Below are 21,118 nucleotides of genomic sequence, written 5' to 3'. Positions count from 1 at the left end.
TTTAAGTCCAATACATAAGTGTCAAGACATGTCCTGGGAAACTGGCTTTGATTTTTAAAGATGAAACATAATGAATAAATCTGACTAAATTCAGCCATTATAATTGACTAAATCATGATCTGCAAGGGATATTTCACTATGCTTGATAATTTCCCAGAGGAAAGAAAGACAGTAACATTTGTTCAGGAACTTCACACCCTCAGATCCTCAGTGCCTCCCATGTAGGGTGGGTAGCTTGGGCCCTGGAAGCCACGAGTGGCTGACTCAGCTTTTAGAAATGCCTTTACATATTGAGTTCAGCAGGAAAGATCCAAAAAACTGCCTCCAGATTTTGATTTATAAAGGTTTTGGTTCTAGAGGCATTGCCTCTAAAAATACAAATGTTCCATTTAATATTTTCCTTTAATTAAATAGGGAGTGTTACCAGAACATACATTTTCCCTCAGGACGCACAAAGACATTGGCCAACATTGCTCAACATTGGTGGGAATCACTCTTTCTATTATTATCTCTCCCCCCTCCCCATCCTCGATGTAGAAGAATAGGGAAACACATACTCATGCTGTTGGAGGACTTCTTAAAACCTCAAGGAAAGTCAATCTAAGTCAAAGCCAACACCCAAATAAAGGGAAGAACAGAGAAAGTTAAGGAGAAAGAACCAGCAAGTTTGGTCCAACTATGCCTCAAGAGTACTGCTGGAGTTTTCAATTATGTGGACCACCAAAAACCCCTGTATTGATTCAGCTAGTTTGAGCTGAAAGCACCCAAACTGATACCTTGAGACTCTATGTAAAATGTGCACCTTAGATCACATACATTTTATTTTTTTTTAATTTTTTTTTTAAATTTTTTTTTTTTTTTATTTGAGAGAGAGAGAATGAGAGACAGAGAGCACGAGAGGGAGGAGGGTCAGAGGGAGAAGCAGACTCCCTGCCGAGCAGGGAGCCCGATGTGGGACTCGATCCCGGGACTCCAGGATCATGACCTGAGCCTAAGGCAGTCGCTTAATCAGCTGAGCCACCCAGGCGCCCAGATCACATACATTTTAAACAACTAAAATATCTAACCAAAGTCCTGGCTCATTAAATGTGGTCAAGAAACAGGACCTAACCAGGAGGCCTTTAAAGAATAAAAAAAAGGCAAGAAGTATGTTTTTTTACACCATATGCAACAGAGATATTAATATATTATTAAGCACATATAAACTATCATGTAACTACATTTTCTTCTATGTATCTCCAGAACTCTTTAGTGTTATACTCATAAAAAGTGTTATAAAAAGCTCAATTCATCATTTAGTTGTTTATTCCTGAGTTGCAAGGGAGCCTGTCAAAATGGAGCTCCCTGTAACGTACGCACTGGGAACTGTGTTGGTAGTGTTTATCTTTATATCCCAGATTTTAAAATAGTGCCTACCATCTAACAGGTGTTCAAATATGCACTGAAGTGATACTGAAAACCCTATACTAGAGGTATCACGGCAGAGATCAAAAAGAGACATGGGTGTGTTCAATACTGTGGTAGGAGAGGAGGTACCAGGTTATCTGATATCAAGTTTAGAAGGACTGATTATTTTCTAGGTGTGTTTTTTTATATGCAGTAGATACCAGGCATGAAATCAAACCAAGAACAGTTGTGATCTGCTTTAAGGAAAAATCTGCACGTACTGAACCAACAGTCTGATTCTTCCACATTAGAAAATATTCTTACGGAGGGCTTTACTTCTGCCATTCCACAGACACTTAACTGAGGAACTGCAATGCAAGGATGTAGGACAAGCTCCTACACAGTAAGCTCTTTGCAAGTGTTTTAAATGACTCTAATAGACCAAATGCGTTTATGGGTCCACAGCAAGGAAAAGACATATTTATACAAGTGAATATTTCTAGGGTCGCCTGAGTGGCTCACTTGGTTGGGCATCTGACTCTTAATTTCGGCTCCGGTCATGATCTCGGGGTCAAGGGATTAAGCCCCGTGATGAGCTCTGTGCTCAGCGGGGAGTCGTCTTCTCTCCCTCTGCTCCTCTCCGACTCATGTGCGCACATACACGCTCTCTGAAATAAATCTTTAAAAAAAAAAAAATGAAGATTTCTAAATTTGTTCAAATCACGATTCAATATTAGATGTGGACCATTAATAAGTGATTGCGTTGTGTTGTTTCGCCTATTAGAATTTTTCCAAGTTTTCCAAATAGTATACTCTGCCATCTCATTTTTTACATGCCAATCTGTCTCTTTATAAACTAATTTATGTGATCCCTTGCTAACAGTTTGATTCCTCTGGGCTGTGTAGAGGATTTGTTCTGGACTGCTCACTTATTTTGTTAAAAAACAGCGGGCCTTTCTCTGACTTCAAAATGCACCTTTGTCAAGGGACAAAGTTCGTATGGCTCAGTCTTTGGTGCCTTACACAAGCACCCCTGGGAACTGGCTTTTCTGTTCTGATAGCAGTTAGTTCCAGAAAATTGGCTCAAGTGCTGTCTTTGTCCTTATTTCCACCTTTGAGATGAGACATATTATCATTAAGTTGGGCATTGCCCAGCTGAATAGACACGCTGGACGATTCAAAACACTGATCAATTTCAGAATTCTGTAGACATGAATAAGTATAAAGAACAAATTGAAAATATCACCAGATGTATCCTTCTTTGTCCCATGAAAACCTGAGTCACACTGATTTTCTTTTTTACTCTCAGGAGAACCCTTAATACAATCAAAACAAAATCTCTCTCTCTGCTACGGACCGTGATAAACATAGGCAAGTTGGGGGCAACAGGGAGAAAAGATCCATACAGCACCTACCTATGAGGAGGGGCAGAGATTGCACTTACATATAGCATGAATATATAAAAACTATGAAAAGGTGTCGTTAAAATCTGAAAACATGTCTAAAAGTGCACTGAAGGGAGCAAATACTCAAACTGAGGATGAGAGTAGGCCTCTAAGGTCTTTCCCCACATTATTGCAAAAATGTGCTTTCCAAATAAATTAATAATCTGATACATTTGTGTGTCAGAGGACATGAATATATCGCCTAAGGCCTAAGATTTTTAAAAAAATAATATGGTAAAACACATTTATTATATGCAAATAAAGAGTTAATATAAAATGAGGATATCGTTAAAATATACTACATACATAGATACATTTACAGATTATTTGTATGGAACTATCGATCTAAGTCAAATTTCAGAACCTTTTTTTTTTTTTTTAAAGATTTTATTTATTTGACAGTGAGAGATACAGCGAGAGAGGGAACACAAGCAGGGGGAGTGGGAGAGGGAGAAGCAGGCTTCCCGCCGAGCAGGGAGCCCGATGCGGGGCTCGATCCCAGGACCCCGGGATCATGACCTGAGCCGAAGGCAGACGCTTATCCGACTGAGCCACCCAGGCGCCCCCAGAACCTTTTTATTATCACGGAGATTAAATACTTTACTAGTCTTGTTTTCTCATGCTTTCAATTTAATGAAAATCGTTTCTATAAAAGCAAGGTAGGCAATGGAATAATAACCAACAGACAATATATTTGACATAGCTAAAATTACACAGTAAGCTTAAGCTTAATTTTCATGTAGTTTCTATCCATTATAAGCTATAGGTCGTTATTTCAATATTTGGTAATCTGTGATTTTTAGTTTGATTGTATAAGTAATAAAAATACTGTTACAACAGAGGATCTAGTCTGAATATTCTTACCGGCGGAGTACGGAGATGTGGCATAATGCCAGCTACATTGGTTCTGCATTCACTGATAAATTGGGTTGCCATAGCAAGCCCCTAGTCACTCAGTTTCTAAGCAACCCAAGACTCCACAGACTTCAGATACTCAGGAATTCACTGATCTTTCATCATCCTTAAGGGAGAAATATGAAAACCTGTGGTACCAGATTCAGTGGAGGATTCCCTGATGACCTAGTAGAGCGGCGACCTCCTATAAAATGCTCCAGTCTTGATATCCATTTAACTTATTAAATAATAATATTTGTAGTGGGGAATTGCTTTTCAAAGTGTTAAGTGGATGATATTAGGTACAGAAAATGATCAGTACCAAGTATGGGTTGGACAGACAAATATTTGTTGAATAAACAATCCAACTGTCTAAAGACAAAGTCATTTGCATAATGCTAGCATTCATGAAGTCCTAGCCCTTGAGTATAAAAGAAAATGTATCTGTTTAGTAGCATTACCACACAGCATGTCATTTCAGTTTTTTTTGTTTTTCTAATGGTTTACATTTAGGTAACATATGTAACTGTAAATCCATAATGGCCTGTGATCTGGTATTGGCATGTTTAATTATGGCTTGTCTAGAATGCTTAAACAATGTTAACCACCCAGATGTCAAACGGAATTGTATAGGTCTGAGGTACAAGCAAGGTCACGAATTATTCTTTGAATGAGGTTGTATTAGCATTTCCTGTCCCTGTCTATGTCAAACAGTCTCCCCCCTCAGTCCCCTGTCTTCACACCCACAGAGGTGAACCTAAAGCGGTCTTGTAATTCACAAGGTTCACTTTCCAACTAGTTAAGATAATCACGGTGAAATAAAGTTAAGGCATACAGATATTGTTTGTTGCTGCAGAACACTGTATCACAACGCAGGTCAAAATAAAATGCCACGACTAGAAATGGTTATATGTGACCGGTAAAATGGTTCTGTCGGAAATCTGTAAAAATTCTACCTAACTCTCGTATCTGGTCTTTGATGCTTCCTATTATCATTCCATGTGGCTGGTTCTTACCATCAAAAACAGTGTAGGAATGATGTGCAAGTTGAAAACTGCCTTTAATTTAATGGCTAAGTCTCTAACGTTACGTCCTATAGTCTCTTAGCCTTTGAATCAAAGATTCGGTAACCCAAGTCAGATATACAATACAATGACCGAGTTCTCTAACCCGAGTATAAAATAAAGTTGCAGAATCACCTCTCCAACAAGTCACAGCAGCCACCTGTTGGCTAGAGCCATGCCAGGAGTGTCAGCAGGACAAACGCTGCCTGTGACCTCTACCAATTACTGTTGACTCGAAGTGGGGAAGGATAGCTGCTTCCTTCTCCAAGATCGGGAAGACAACCACTCTGCCTTACAATCTTAATATTCGAGAGTCCAAAACTTGCTCACGCTATTGTAACCGCCTCTTCACGTAAAAAGTGACCATCTGTAATTTAACAGTCTTCCTGGGCACTGATGTTCTTAAGAGGAAAAGATAACCATGCACGAATTTGCCCTTTTAGTATGTTGTTGTTCTCTTAAGATATTCCTCCATTGTTGCGTGTATATAAGCACCTGCATGTTGGAGGGTCTGGATACTTTCAAATATTTTTGAATATCCTCTTATTACTTAGTATTATACTTATCACTGACAAGATCACAGCAGTTACTACACCTGACCAACTCTTTCCATTTTCTTTTAGATACAACGTCTCATCTAAAAGCTTGGGATAGGCTGCCCGTACATCTGGGTCTCAAATACTCGCCGAGAGAAGAGAAAAACACAAGTAGAGCTTACACTGGACAAGAAGAAAGCAAAAATCAGATCAACGGAGAGATTTTAGTATTGCAGGCACCAGTCTTGAGTCCTACGTTAAGCTAGAAAACTTCACAGTGATTACATAAGCATAATTACCAGTTTGAAGTCCGATGAAAAAGTGCGAAGCCGCCAATATTAACTCATTTGCAAAATGCTGGTTGGAAGAAAATGGAATTAACACTGATAACTGTGGTTGAGTTTGCCCCAAGTGCTGGTCAAATCACGGCTGTACATCGGTCAGCCCCACCTCCCAGTATCCAAGAATGGCTGTGGAATTTTGAGTGACACTCCACTGAGGCAGTGGGATTCCTAAACCACAGTGAGCCCTGTCGCCAGTGTTTACCAACCTCCCCAGCTTGAAAGTGAGCTGCTCCTCACCCTGGGTCTTTCCTTTAAAACAAAAAAAAAAGAGAGAGAGAGAGAAACAATTACTCTGTGACGTTTAAAAGAACACAGAAGCAGGTCCCTCTCTGGGGATCTCCCTACTTATTTTCTCAAGGCAATTCCCTTGGCTCTTTTCATCCTGTGTCTTTGTTATAGGACTCTCCAGCCCTCCTAGGAACCACATAACAACATGCACACTTGTCTTTAGGATAAGAAACAAAGCATCGGTGCCTATTCTAGTTTGTGAAAACTGGAGATAAGAGGCTTCTGGTGCAGGGCCTTGCAAAATGAACAGGTTCGGGTCTACAAGAATCATGACATTCTTTGGCCATATGAGAGAACCAGGATAGCAATATTTGGTGGGTATGTTATTATATATGCAACTCATCAGAATAAAAAATTAAAACAAAGACACTCCAACACCAAATCAAGCCATTTATGGTATATGCTAAACTGGACAAAATAAAATATGATTTTTCCCACATCATTTAGGCAATAATTCCCTGGGGATTACTGTTGATGACCTGCATCCTTATCCATACACGTATTCGATTAAGATTTATCATGTGGCCATGATGTGCCCAGAAGTCTGCCACAAAAAGGAAGAAAGCATGACTCCTACCACGAGGTTTTCTGTAAAGTACTTCAAATACTTCCATAGAAAATACAACGTGTGAGTACTGAGCACTTTTAAGCTACCTTCTTAAAATGGGCTGCTACCCTGGTTGTGAACATTCCTTGTCGAGCTATTTAGCATGTAATTGAAGTCTATAATTTTATTATCTTTATCTCCTAAAACCTGAAAAGGTCCATGAAAATATATACGTGGGGTTTTCAGTGGTGAAATGAAAGATTTATGAGTTGCCTAGACATATGGTTCACTCCCTACTCTTACGCTACAGGCTCTTAATACCCACCGAGCCCAGTTGCCTAAGGCTCAGCTGAGAAATGGCCCACTGTCTTAATTTTGATTTGGGGGCATTCCTGGTTATCTGCCTAGACCCAGGTGGTTAGCTGAATTCCGTTGTTTGCATGGTAAGCGCATGCCTCTGAACTGTCCAATTAAGAACTACTGAGCCTACTGAGTGTGAGGGCTTCACGGAGCGTAAGCAACAGGTTGAGTTCCAGCTTTTCCTGCTTGCTACTCATCTGCTTCAGTCAGGAGCCATTCTGAGAGAACTTTCACTTTGTTTTGTGAAGGAGGTCTGTAGCTCGCCTTGCTGTTAGTTATTGAGGGCTACCGATATTTACTAAGATAACCTGATAATAGTGCATGCTCAAAATTGGCTTGGATCGTTTAGCAACACCTACCTGCAAGGAGCTCACAGTCTAAGGAGATAGCTCACACACAAAGGGTAATTCTATGTATATAGTCTAGGGTAGAAGACTACAAAGTTTCCTGGGCTCCCACAACTTCCACATTTATTCAGATATAAATAACTGTGACTCTTCGTTCAAAGATCTTTCACCCACTTCTGTGTATGACACATTTCTTCTCTCTGTTCATGACCTTTATGCTGCAGAAATGGAAGGAATCTTAGGAATCATCTGGTCCCGATCTTTTAACAGAAGAGATTACAGAGACCCAGAGAGCCGGAAATGCTTGTTCTACATTCTTTTTTCAAAACAAAACAGAACAAAACAATCAACCAAAAAAAAAGAAAAAAAGACCAAATAAAACCTCAACCAGAATACTGCTTTTTCTCCTTATGTTTCTATCTTCTCCAATTTTTACCTCTTTTTCACATATCTTCTTCCAGGTTCTGGCTTGATAATTTGCTAAGGCAATGCTTTGGTTGTGTGTGTGTTCTATTATTCTTTATTCTTCTTCAGCAATGCTAGTTATTTTTAATTTAATATTCAGTTCCTGGATAATTAGAATAACTTCCCCCTCTTTTTGATTCCCATATGCTAGGCCCTGTTACCAGAGTGAAGTTTTTAAAACTATTCTGTTTCTTGCTTTTTCGATGTTTCAAATTTGATTCTAAATATTTAAACATTTTAACAATTACTTAAATTATTAAATATGAAAAGAAAACATTTCTATTTGATTAATATATTCTAGTTCTTCCCTTTCACATGGGACAATGTGAAAAATTCTCAGAAAGGGCAAGGGAGAAAACTAATATTTATTAACATTGTACCATGGGCCAGGCATCGTGCCTAAATGGTCCCGTGTGTCATTATTCAAGTCCACAGAAAATTCTGTCATTAGGTATTGTTAGCCACATTTTTACGGAAGAGATAACTAACACAGAGAAAACTGGGAAAATTAGATAAATGCTAAGATTTTCAGTATTAGTATGAAACGGATGACCTTGAGTTTATGCATCCAAGTGACAATATCAAAGATTAGTAGAAAGACAAAAGGGTATGTGGTTACATACAAGCATTTCCTTGCCCAGATCTAAATCTTTAGCTTTTGTCAATATAAAGCTCTCAGCAGATGCATTTTGCTATGCTACTTTGAGGTTTTAGAATTATTTTCATTACTTTTATCAAGAGATTAGAGTTAAATAAAAGTGAATAAATTTGTTGTCTTAAAAATCTGTTCCTCTTGGCACTGGATATTTCTGGGTGCAGAGATTATGAAAGTAAGTAAAATATAACCTTATCTTCATGGAGTGAGAGACAGACATACAGAAAAATTATTATAATAGGAAAACAGGTGATCTAACGGAAGATTTATGGTGCAGTGGAGGACTTACAGAAGGGGGAGGTTTCAGGAGAGTTGCCGAGCTTCACAGAGGAATGTTTCTAGTTCCTTCCATAAGCACATGAATCAGACACCAATTACCATGTATTGGCCAACGCAGAGAAGGGTTGTAGGCAGAGAATATTTCTCCATCTTCAGAAAGATATAGCAATTTCTACCAGAAAGCTAGTGACTTCAAGGAAGAAAATATAAAAAGCTGTTGTGGCAACATCAAAATGAACAAGATTAGAGGAAATTAATTTCCAACTGAGTGCCTGCTAAGTTCGGGCACCGTTAGGTCAAAATGTGGTTTCACCCTAAAATTCAAAAGCAATTTGTGTTAAGCTGCCAAGAGTTATAACTTTGCATAAGTAAGTCCAGGAAAGAACTAAAAATTCTGCTTCAAAGCACACAAAAAATTTACTTAATGCTGGGAAAAAACAAAACATCCTAGATGCCTTTTACGAACATCATTGGTTGTTTGATACCTTCACAGATAATGAAAGGTCACTTAAATTTAGAAAATGAGTATAAATATATTGACTGTTATAAAAACGTATCAACTTAATCTGAAAATAATGAAGATGAAAAATAAAGGTGTATATATGTAACTTTGGAAGCACTTTAATGATTTTTATATCTAAAACTAGGCAGGCTAAACATATCAAAATGTACATGCTTATGACAGTTATAGATTGCCTTGTTGTATTAAGTAAATTTTAAGATCTTCGTATATTTACATATCTCTTGTTATGGGTAAAATCTATCATCTTACCGTGAATGTTAGGCATTGCAGAAAGCAAACATTCATATTCATGCCTCGGGAAACAAGAAACCTGAGGTTGTACAAATACTAATTCACAAAAGATAGAAACTTAAGTAATGCATTCTTGTTTAAAGAAACTAAATGCAGGGGTGAGGGGTGGAATTTGTTTCCATTTGAATGCATAGAGGAAAAATTCTTAAAGAAAAATTTCTCAGTTCTTCTATTTTTCATCATAAAACATTCTTAAAATATGGATAGCCTACATTGTAGCTTTAGGTCAGGGAGGTTGGCTTTCTAGAAGTACTGATTGTCCTTTTATCGCCTTTATTTCCTTCACTTTAAAAGTCTTTTCCCAATCCCAGATCACTGATTTTAACATCTACTCCTACAGGTCCTACCCAAATATAAAGCTGTCTGGTCATATTCATTGCGAGGCTTTCCTAACCTTACAAGACAGGGAGGCAATGTGAGGACAGAACACTCTCTCAGCATGCAATCCTCCCCCCTGAGCTCTGTCAGGCAGTTTACCCTGGAGTCTCTCCCTCTTTATTGCTCAACTGGATTAGGTAATAAAAAGCCAAGTCTTGCTTTCCTCTATCAAATAGGTAACTCCCTAACTCCCTGGAGGTAGGGACCGGATTCCTCTTTCCCTAAACGTTACTGAGCTTCAATGTTTAAACTCACAGATAAATGTTCAGATATATGGGCAAGCTCCTAGAATGAGACACCTGGGCAAATAATTCTTTTAATCTAGTAAATACCACCTAAATGGTACCTTGTGCCCCTTCATCCTTAAGGTTAAGTACAACCAAAATTCTTTCTCATGAGTAATTTCAACAGTCACTGCACTTATCTCCAGAATCCGATTGCAGGGCTGGTTGACATAGTCTTACTGTGTGTTGTTTGACTTTTTAAATAATCACATCTCCATTTTTATTTTTGTAATATCACATTGTATTTAATTTGCAAAATGATCATCTTATCAGAAGAACATTTTTTTTTTGAAAAACCCACATTGTGTCATGTTATACTAACACTGAGGGTGTTTACTACAGACCAGACACCATCCTGAGAACTTGATATGGGTCTAAATGAATCTTTCTCAGAACCATTTGAGGGATTATCGTTTTGCCAGTATTACAAATGGCAAAAATGCCCAAGTACTGAGAGGGGAAAGGACTGACAGGTTAAGTCTCTGGCTCAAGGTCAAAGAGTGCTGAAGCTCTGGCTCTATCAACGGGGATGCTTTTATCTGCAAGGAACAGACTGCTCCAATAAGAGTGGCTCAAAATATGGGGGAACACTGACATACTTGTCAAATAATACCTATTAGGAAGTAACGATCAGCTTCTGAAACGCTACCTTTTTTCAGGAGCAGCCAGTGTAACACATGGTGCTGTTTTACCATCTTGAAAGCACAGTCATTTGCTCAAATTGCTTATGCACGTGTATGTGTATGCCATCAACTTGAACCAGAGACCACGGAAATGCCACGGCATCTCCTGTCACCTAGAAGGGTGTGTATTTCTTTAAAGGGAGAACGTTCCATGTTAAGGTTTCAAACTAAAATCAAAGTTTAAAATAAAAATCCAGTCCAAGTTGCCATCCCTCCAGGAAAGACAACTGTCTATCCTGACAAAGGGAATGTGGAATATAAAATTCACGACCATGCAACAAAGAGAAGCTGTCCTGGTGACCTCGAGAGGCTTTTGCATTTGTCCTGGCAAGAGTGAACCATCACAGCTGGCAACTTTGGGAGTGGCTGTTTATCACTGAAATGGAAATGAGCTTCAGAGTCACAGAATCAGGTGTGCAAAACTGAAATTCTATTTTTCTACATTTTGTTTTTTACTTCAAGCTTTCATTCTATCTGGCCCAGCATGTTTCATATAGCCACTTTTAAGACACTTCCCATTTTTTATATTTCTCCGTCATTTCAGGTTTAAACTCTCGATTACGGTTTCTCAGTAGGTGTTAGGTTCAGAGGAAGAGAGGAGAACACAGAACATACCCTCTCTGAACTGGTGGCTATGGTTTTCTCTTGAAACCATGAGCTCTTGGCAGATCATGGCTGTTTTCTGTTTACTTACACAACCTTCTAGAACCCTGAGCACAAACTGCTAGGGTCCCAGGGTCTTCATGAATCTGCTTCTAAACGTAGCTGCCTCTACACCACATAGAGCCCACGGGACACCACTGCTCTGGTGCCACGATGGACACAGTGTTTTCTCTGAGTCACACCTCAGCTCTGAGATCCTTATATTCGCCTGAGGGGAGGGAGGGGAGAAAGCTTGTCTCCAGCAGTGTGTCTATGGCAAGGCCGACCACAGTAGCTCTCTGGGATTCCTTCACATCTAAGCTCCTGTGTTCCCACTTCCATTCAAACTTAATCCTCTTTTATCTGCCTTGGGATAGTGTTGAGAACAATGTTTCAGGTTGGTCATAACTGCTTTCCAGATCTTTATTAAAACTGAAGAGTTGGGGCAACTGGGGTGGCTCAGTCCCTTAAGCATCTGACTCTTGGTTTTGGCTCAGCTCACGATCTCAGGGTCATGAGATCGAGCCCCATGTGGGCCTTTGTGGGGCTCCACGCTCAGTGCAGAGTCTGCTTGAGATTCTCGCTCTCCCTCTTCTTCTCCCTCCGTCCCTCCCCTCACTCATGTCCTTTCCCCGTCTCTCAAATTAAAAACAAAAAACTGATTAGTCACATAAAGTCCATTTCTTGTCTCCACTTAAGGTCCTTCCCCGATTTGCAGCTTCCTATTTTGCAGTTCAGAGAAGATGAAGAGCGTGGGAGGGACAAAACTATGTGGATTAATAAGTCACAATAACATTTTATCCTACTAGAAAAACTGTAAGTTGTAGGAAGCAATCACATGGAGTCCTAAGAATATATTGGCAGAACTCTTAGAACCAGGTAGAAGGAAGTGGGATTCTCAGAAAATAAAACTAGGTAATTACATAAAGCATTTAGCACTGTAATTGGCATGGTTGAAAAAAGGTATGTGAACAACCTATTCCTGGTTTGATATACCTACAGGTAGAGGTAAATATATTTAGACCAGGTTATAGGAGACTTAAATGTCTGAGCATAACCTGACGGAAAAGAAAGAAGAAAGAAAAGATGAAGTACTTTTAAGACTTTTGGTTAAACGTGGTGGATTGAATGTTTTCACTGGCACCTGATATTTCATTAAAATGAAGGTAATAGAGCTTACAAAAACATGAACGCACCTGTTCAGCCTAAATATTTAGATGAGAGGTCAGAAACAAGTCAATACGTATAAAGCAAATGGACTAATAATTGTTCAGCAAACCCTAGAGTGTCAGATTCTCAGTATCTATGCCTACAACAGAAAGCCAGTAAGAAGCAAAAGGAATCTGTTCTACAATCCCAGATAGGCCATGGATTAGCAGCATAGGGTGTCATGGGAAGCAGGGTCTAACTTGGTTGAGTATCTTTGTAAGTCCTAAACCCTAGATCCTCTCTCCACATACTCTACTCAGCCTGCTCACTCGCCTTCCTCGCCCTGCTGAAAGGTGGGGGGGGGGGGGGGGTCCTTCCTCTTTGGCAATATTGAGCCAGAGAATTCTTAAGAGCAGGAGGCCCACTTAGGGGCATGAGGGAGATCCATGCTGAAATAAGTTTAAGCAAAATTCCACATACTGATTCCTTTTCTCTTGCCATTTCCAGAACTCTAGCAAGCCAGAAATGAGAGGATTCTTTTCTGGGGGAACTGACTGGTGTAAGAGAAAACATGTTGATAGGACTTCCTAGTGGAGGTGGGCTGTGGGGGAGGACAATGACATGGCCAGGACCTTACGTGATTCCTCCAGAGTGATACTGTCCAATAGAAGTATATAATGGGCCTCATGCTATATATACTTTTGAAATGTCCAGTAGCCCCATTAAAAGCATAAATGGGTGATATTAATTTTAATATTAATGTATCATTTTGCCCAACACCATAAATACTATCATTTTAATCAATTATAATCTGTGTACCTAATATATTAATATGTATTAATTATAATGTTACAAAGCATAATTTTTTAATAATCAAAATTATTATATTATCTTTAATTAATGAGATATTTTACCTTTGTTATATAAAGTCTTAGAAGTCTGGTTTTTATTTTACTATTATAGCACATCTCATTAACCATAGGAAATAAACTGAGGGGTGCTGGGGTGGGGGTGGGTTAACTGGGTGACAGACATTAAGGAGGGCACGTGATGTGATGAGCACTGGGTGTTATATACAACTGGTGAATCACTGAACTCTACCTCTGAAACTAATAATATGCTATATGTTAATTAATTGAAGGTAAATAAAATAAAATAAAATTTTAAAAAATAGCACATCTCAGTTGGGGCTAAGTGTATTTCAAGTTCTCAATAGCCACCTATGGCCAGTGGCTACCCTACTGGTCAGTGAAACTCTAGAATGAGATTCGTATTTATTTACCACCATTTTAAATATAAATGGACAATCGTCAGACATTTGAGGAACATCTGACCTGCAAGACACAATTTAAAACAGACAAGCAAACAATAAGGATAAATATAAGAAAGGGGAATAAAAAACACTAAATATTTTTGTGATTGATGTCTTTAGGCAACTAAGAGAAGAGATTCCATCCTGAGGCTAGTGAAACAGAAAATCGTAAAATCATAGAAAGGGAAATAAAAGGTAGCAATCTGGGAAGTGCAAGCGATGATCACAGAAATAAGAGAGTCAGCGGAGCTGTTGGAATATCCAGGTCACGCTGTTCGTTGTACAGAGAGGAGCCAGAGAGCACCCTCACTGGGGTAAAACAGATCCGACATTCCCGTGAAGGCATTTCCAGGGAAAGCAAAATAAAATCAGAAACAAAACGAGGAAATAAGGATAGAATGCATGAATATTTTCCAGAATTGAAGGACAGAAGTCTCCAGAGTGTAAGAAGTCACCCAAGTTATACAGCACAGTGGATTCACAGGGCCCCAGGCTGTGTCCTCCCTGTCTGTACTCACCAGGTTTCAGACTATCAAGAACAAACAAAAGATCTTAAAAGCCTCTGGCGGGCTTGGGAGTAATGTCACACGCAAGTCAGAAAGACAACAAAGTTCAATAGCAACGCTGGGAATTTAGAAGTCACATGAGCAATCTCTTCAAAAATCGGAGGGAAAATTATTTCTGGCTGTCATTCTATAGGCAAACACATTTTCAAGAGTGAGGATAAAGACATTTCAATGTCTGTAAGTTCCCAAATTTTGCTTGGCTTTTACCCTTTCCTAAGGAGCTCAAGGAACTCCCAGAACAGAAACCCTCCACCAAAGCAAGGAAGTAAACCAAGAAACCAGAAGACAGAAGGTTGAAGAAATAGCTGGTCTGACAACTGAGAGACAAAGGGAATTTCCTCGAAGAAATTTAAAGGAAGTTTCAGGGTAAGAATTAGGTCACAGGCCTGGGGGTGTGGAAAGATAATATTGGATCAGGAGGATGACAAAAGATTGAAGGAGGCAATTATCATCACCAGGAAAAGATACATTTGACCAGAAAGAAAGCACTCATTCCAAACTTGTGGCTCTACTTCTCAGAAAATGTATAATATGAATGCCCACAGTGAACAGTATCAAGAAGGAGCCGCACTGGTCGGGTTGGAAGAAGTGTGTATGTGCAGGTGGTGCGTGAAGTGGAGGGAGCGTTCTGTGTGTGTACGATAAAAGCTAGGTCCTTCTCCTCCACAGGAGCAGATCAAAGGCTAATGTGAAAAGGACAATTTTTTTTTTTCCCTTAATTCAAGGAATAACACCATAGCTACATTATCTAGAAAATGCTCTTTCTCCTGGAAAGAGACATGGGGAATGGGAGAAGACAGGGAAACTAGGGCAACTGAATTTTTTTTCTTTAGGTGCTAAAATACCACTTGACTTTTTTTCAATCACATTCATTTGAAAATTAAATACATTTCTTGATTTACTTATTTATTTAAGATTTTATTTATTTGTGAGAGAGTGAGCAAGAGAGTGAGCACTAGCAGGGCGAGGCGCAGGCGGAGAGGAAAAAGCAGGCTCCCCGCTGAGCTGGGAGCCCAACACGGGGCTCAATCCCAGGACCCTGAGATCATGACCTGAGCCGAAGGCAGATGCTTATCCGACTGAGCCACCCAGGTGCCCCAATCAAATACATTTTAAAACAATATTATATTCGAATTGAGCTGTCCACAGTAAGTACTTACCAATCCTTTACTTTTTTTCCCTACCTTATGTCTTTTGCCTTCACTCTCTTCTTCTTTGTCTTTATTTTCTTAAGAATTTCCCAGGAAATTTATCTTCTCAGAAAACTGCTTTATTTTTTACTTCATTGAAAAGATTGAGGTAATCTGATACAGTCTCAACGTCTCTATAAAAATAGAGTATCTGCTTCGCACAGGGACTGTAATTCCTCGCCTGGAATCCTTAGCTCTTGTGAAGGTATTTTCATGTGTGGGTAGTTGTTCAGAGTGAGGTTTCTGGGACGGAATGGACACTAGAAATTTCTAAAACTGCTCTCTTGCTGACATCATCCCTAATTAGTCTAAAAAGTTTATTGAAGTCTTTACAAATGGTTGCTATATAATTCTGTAGATCAGAATATCAACATACTAAAATTTACTTCTGTGTTTGGAATTTGACCAAGATATTATAGCCTGTTGCTTACCAGCTCCCAGCCACCTATTCTGTAAATCTAGAACACTTTCCCCCGTTGAAATTATCTTCATTTGTCAATAATTTTAAAAACATACTTGGGAAACTAGAGTGCAATTGTATATACAAAAGAAAGGAAATAGAGATATAGATTCAGATAACAGATGATCAAGTAAACTTAGACTGGAAGATTCTTTATAGATCATCTGGTACAACTTCCTCATTTTAGCTAGGAAGCAGAAAGAGGACCCCAAAATTTATTTTCTCAATGTCACAGATAGTAAGAGAACAGGGACCAAGTTCATGTCTTCTAATTCTGAGCCCGAAAGGAAAATAAAAAATCATTCAATCTCAATGATTAATTTCTCAGATGAGGAAATAGAGTTCCTTTTTTTTTTTTTTTGGTACAGTCTGGCTTATAAAATCATAACCACACGATAATTTTGCACCCATTTTACAGATGTGGACCTGAGACACCGAGAGATTGCACAATTTATTCAAGGGCATGAAACTAATATGTAACACTTGAATTCAGATCTACTTAATGCCATATAAATTTTATACTAGGAACTGCTATCGGGGAAAGCTCCAAGAGTTTTCATAAAGCTTTCCTCCTGAGGTTTTCTGGGAGAAACTATAAAGAGTAGGAGTAAAGAAAGTTCTAAGCTTTGGATTAAAATGGAGGAAAGGTGTTAGGGAACTCATTTACTCGTATATTCATTTAAACACTTACTGGCCACTGATTATATCCAGACTTTGAGCTTAGCACAGGGATACAAAGATGAATAAAAACATGGTGTTTAGTAGATAGTGGATTTGTTGAGAGGAGGTGCACTATCCATTAACGGAAGGGCTTCAATGGATAAGTAGACATCTTCCAATCATGCAAGAGGGAGAAAAGGCAGGGCAAGCAAAAAGAACAGCATGAATAAATTCCAAGTCAGACGGGAATGATGTATTTGGAAAACCACAAAATCATTTTTAAGGAACTATCAAAAAGTGAAGGAAATGGATGGAAACAAGATTTTGAAGCCCCTTGTGTATTTCTAAGAAACTTGAATTTTATTCTGTAAGCCGAAGAGAATCATTAAGCAACTGTAAGTAGGGGAAATGACAAGATAAGAGTTTTCACTTATAAAGGGTCATATGAAAAGCAGTAAATTGGGATGAGAGTCAACAGAAGACTAATGAATACTGGAACGACATGAGGTTCTGAACTAAAACTTGTGTTCAGTCCAATGAGGAGAAGGTAGAGTCATTCTAGACAGAATCTGGAGTCATGGGACTACATGCAGTTACGGCGGCAGCCATGGCAAGGGGGTGGGGGGCGCTGTCAAGCTGGGAAGCTACTCCCTGGAGTCCCCCTCAGGAGCGGGAGAAATAGTCCTGCAAAGCTCGTCTGATGGGGCCTAAAAGCAGGGTTAAGAAGAAGTAATGAAAACTGGGTAAGCACTGAACTGACAGCCCCAGTAAAGGCAGAGACAAAACCACTAAAATCCAAAGGCACCTAGGACGGGGCATTTCTCTTATACCGGCTCTGCTTGAAGTGCCAACTCTAGTATAATGGTAACAAATAGCAAAGCAGATAACAAGGGCACTCATGGCCTTCAGCGGCTATTAGGAAGCATTTAATCTCCTAATTTCTCACGCTTCCCAGGCTGTGATTTGGCTCACAGGGTCGTGCGGAATCGGGGTAGCACTTCAGCATCATGGGGGTTGGGGGAGAGATGCAGGGGATAAGGTTGGGGACCAAAGGTCGAGAGACAGAGTGCTCTATTGCAAAGGCAGGGACCAGTAAGTAGGAGACATTGATCATTTGCCTTACTTAGTCCAGGGTCAGTAACTTCGAGAAGTAACTTGTCAGGAATAAGCAGCCCGTAAAAAGATTGTATGAACCTGCTTTGTGGTGCACATCTGTATAATTGGTCTTGTTTGGCCAGTGGGTGCATAAAACGTAAATGCATTAGGACAGTTTAAAGAGGTATAGGATAAAGAAAGAAAGAGAATCTAAGCCCCTGGAAAACAAGACGACTCTCCAAGAAATAATCTGGGTAGTTTTTGCCATTAAAAACAATCACCTCTGTTTGCCCCTAAGGCTGACATGCTCTGGAGATACAAGGATTAGAAATAAGCAAGAGGAGGGCGCCTGGGTGGCTCAGTTGGTTGAGCGACTGCCTTCGGCTCAGGTCATGATCCTGGAGTCCCTCATCGGGCTCCCTGCTCTGCGGGGAGTCTGCTTCTCCCTCTGACCCTGCTCTCTCTCATTCTCTCTCTCAAATAAATAAATAAATAAATAAAATCTTAAAAAAAAAAAAAAAAGAAAGAAGCAAGAGGAGAAAGTCGCCATTTTATTCTGGCATAAGTCATAACAACTGTTTTAAGAATATCTGTGATGTGCGAAGAGTTTGCAGAAACACACCAAGTGCAGGAATGTTTCAGGTAAGGAAAGTGATTGGCCTTAATCCTCTTTTATTTCCATTTAAAATAGGTATCTCTTGCTAAACTGAGCACACAAAAATATTTTGACCATTACAAAAAGCAGTAATTAATGCTTATCTGTAGCAAACTTCCAGACAGTAATATTAAAGAAAGTATACATCCGCAAGTACATTTATGCAAATTTGACCCTGCATAAAATAGAGAAGAATGGTCTCCAAGAATACTAATTTCCCAAGTAACTAATGGATATTTTTACTTTATTGACATTATTTCCTTTTTATTACTGATAACAAGGAATCAAGTCAGTTATCAGGATCTTGCTGTAACTACTGAACTCTTAGGGTTTCAGGATCCGAAGTGCTGCCATTGGTTGTACAAGACTTGAATAAACCCGCATCTCCTAGGCTGGTGACAGACATCTGTAATCTTTAAAAAGACTTTAAGCCTTAAATCTTAAAAAGACTGAAGTCCTAGTTGCCTTTGGATTTTAGAAGATAGCAGGAAGGGAAAAATGAAGGGGGAGGGGGGGCAATCAGAGGGGAGGATGAACCATGAGAGACGATGGACTCTGAGAAACAAACTGAGGGTTCTAGAGGGGAGGGGGTGGGGGGATGGGTTAGCCTGGTGATGGGTATTAAAGAGGGCACGTTCTGCATGGAGCACTGGGTATTATACGCAAACAGTGAATCATGGATCACTACATCAAAAACTAATGATGTATGGTGACTAACATAACATAATAAAATTAAAAAAAAAAGAGTGGTATATTTAACAATATTCCAAGTGTCTTAAATATTACAGCGTGGAAAGTATTGTTTCCATATGTGACTTATGGAATCAAGTTTAATTTGTAGCCTTACCTTCTCCCCACCGCCCCCACCACCTGTGTCCCATCCCAACCCACAACACCTCCTGTATAGACTTATAACAAGCTCTAAAGCAAATTATAAGCGTGTGGCACTTGTCAATGTTTCTTATCATTTTAAATCCACACATTACTAAAATATTGAATATTATTCAATCATGAAATTGAATCACTTACTAGATGTTCTTTTAAGCAAAACTAGTCTATTATGTGAAAGAAAAAGAAAGATTATCCCATTTATTTTAGGAGGAATCTAGAATATCTAAGGAGAAATTTGGCATATTTATTTTTAACCACATTAAGTTCAACTTAGATCTATTAGAAATACTTTGATTTATAGTTAATTCTCAACTCCAAGATTCTACAATCTCTGATTAAGCTCTTTCCTTAGTACTAAGTGGAAAGACCCCCTAATTTCTCCACAAGAAACTTTCACTAAGTGAAATTAAGATTTCACTCCATTTACTTCACATCTGTCAATGGTATATTTTTTCATTTCTATAACAAATTTGTTTTTATAGTATAAATGCAAAGAAATGAATCAATTCCCTAAACCAGTGCACATTATAGTTATACAAAGATTGATCTCTTGCAGTTCTTACTGACCATCAAAATACTAGCATAAAATAAATGAAATCTTGTATTAAAATACTCTGTGCATTGACCATGCCTTTGGGCTTAGGGAGGAAATCACAAAGAAACTCTATTAGAATCTTATCACCAAAGTAGTGGAAAGTGGATTTCATAGAAGAAGGTTTCGTTACTGAAATAACAATTTTGTCCTGAGAAAGAGAAAATTGCCCCTGATGTCCGGGACCTGTCCAGCTGCTACGTGGTAGGTCTTGTTGTCTCTGGACGCTGGCCTGGTACTCGCAGCCAAGCCTTGGTATCCGTTTGTCAAACATGAACAATTTCACAGAATATCGACCTTAGACACGGCCACTGTATGATCATGATGGGTCACGACAAAAACAAAATGCTCTGTAATTGTGTCTAAACATAGACCAATTATCGGGGTGCCTGGGTGGCTCAGTTGGTTAAGTGCCTGTATTTGGCTCAGGTCATGATCCCAGGGTCCTGGGATCCAGCCCTACATTGTGCTCCCTGCTCAGCAGGGAGTCTGCTTTTCCCTCGCCCTCTGCCCCTCCTCCCTGTTTGTGTTCTCGCTCTCTCTCTAATAAAATCTTTAAAAAAAATAGACCAATTATGAATACTAAGATAAGACACAACGCACTTTCCCAGATAATAAGGATCACTACTGCTTCTGTGTCAACTGCAGCCTCAGCCAGTCTCACCTTGCCTCCTCCTAGATAAGATTTATTAGACACCCAGTTGCAAAATTACCCTGCTTCCCTATAGCATCCAATTCAGAGCAAAGCTGTTTCCTTACCCTCTCCCCATGCCCCTGCCACCCAATCACCCAATCAAAGTCCAAATTCTATAAGAGATTCTTTCCAATACCTTTCTGAGTCATCCTTGGTTCCCTGTGGTACACTTTGCCCTCTTTGCCATGAGTAATCAGCTCAACTTGTTCAACTGCAGGTGTGTTCCTGCTCGTCTTTGGCTAAAGAACATTGACAATTATAAAGTATCTCGAAAGCTTGCCTCTTCATGCCACTGTTGTCAGGAGGCTCTGACATATTTGGTACCACAATCCCCCAGAGTGTTGTAGAAGACTAAATGGAACTTTAAGGAAGGAAAATTAGAAGATGCCATAGTGATGAGGAACAAGAGAGATGATTATGGTCATGCAAAACGGCATTAAACA

General features: G+C 39.3%; 1 protein-coding gene across 2 annotated transcripts in view; it reads right to left on the bottom strand.

Moving 5' to 3' along the window:
• Positions 1–21,118, bottom strand: part of CD36 (CD36 molecule) — a 78,369-nt gene that overhangs the window by 47,800 nt on the left and 9,451 nt on the right. The window contains exon 1 of one of the 2 annotated variants that reach the window (XM_021689492.2): positions 8,621–8,639. The exons of the other annotated variant lie outside the window; for it this stretch is intronic. The gene's annotated coding sequence lies outside the window, so the exon portion shown is untranslated. Of the gene's footprint in view, positions 1–8,620; positions 8,640–21,118 lie in introns of those variants that run through there. 2 annotated transcript variants of the gene reach the window in all.

Source organism: Neomonachus schauinslandi, chromosome 12 (assembly GCF_002201575.2).
Source record: "Neomonachus schauinslandi chromosome 12, ASM220157v2, whole genome shotgun sequence".
NCBI classification, from domain to species: Eukaryota; Metazoa; Chordata; class Mammalia; order Carnivora; family Phocidae; genus Neomonachus; species Neomonachus schauinslandi.
Note: the sequence above shows the minus strand (reverse complement) of the source record. Positions and strands in the feature narration are given on the sequence as shown.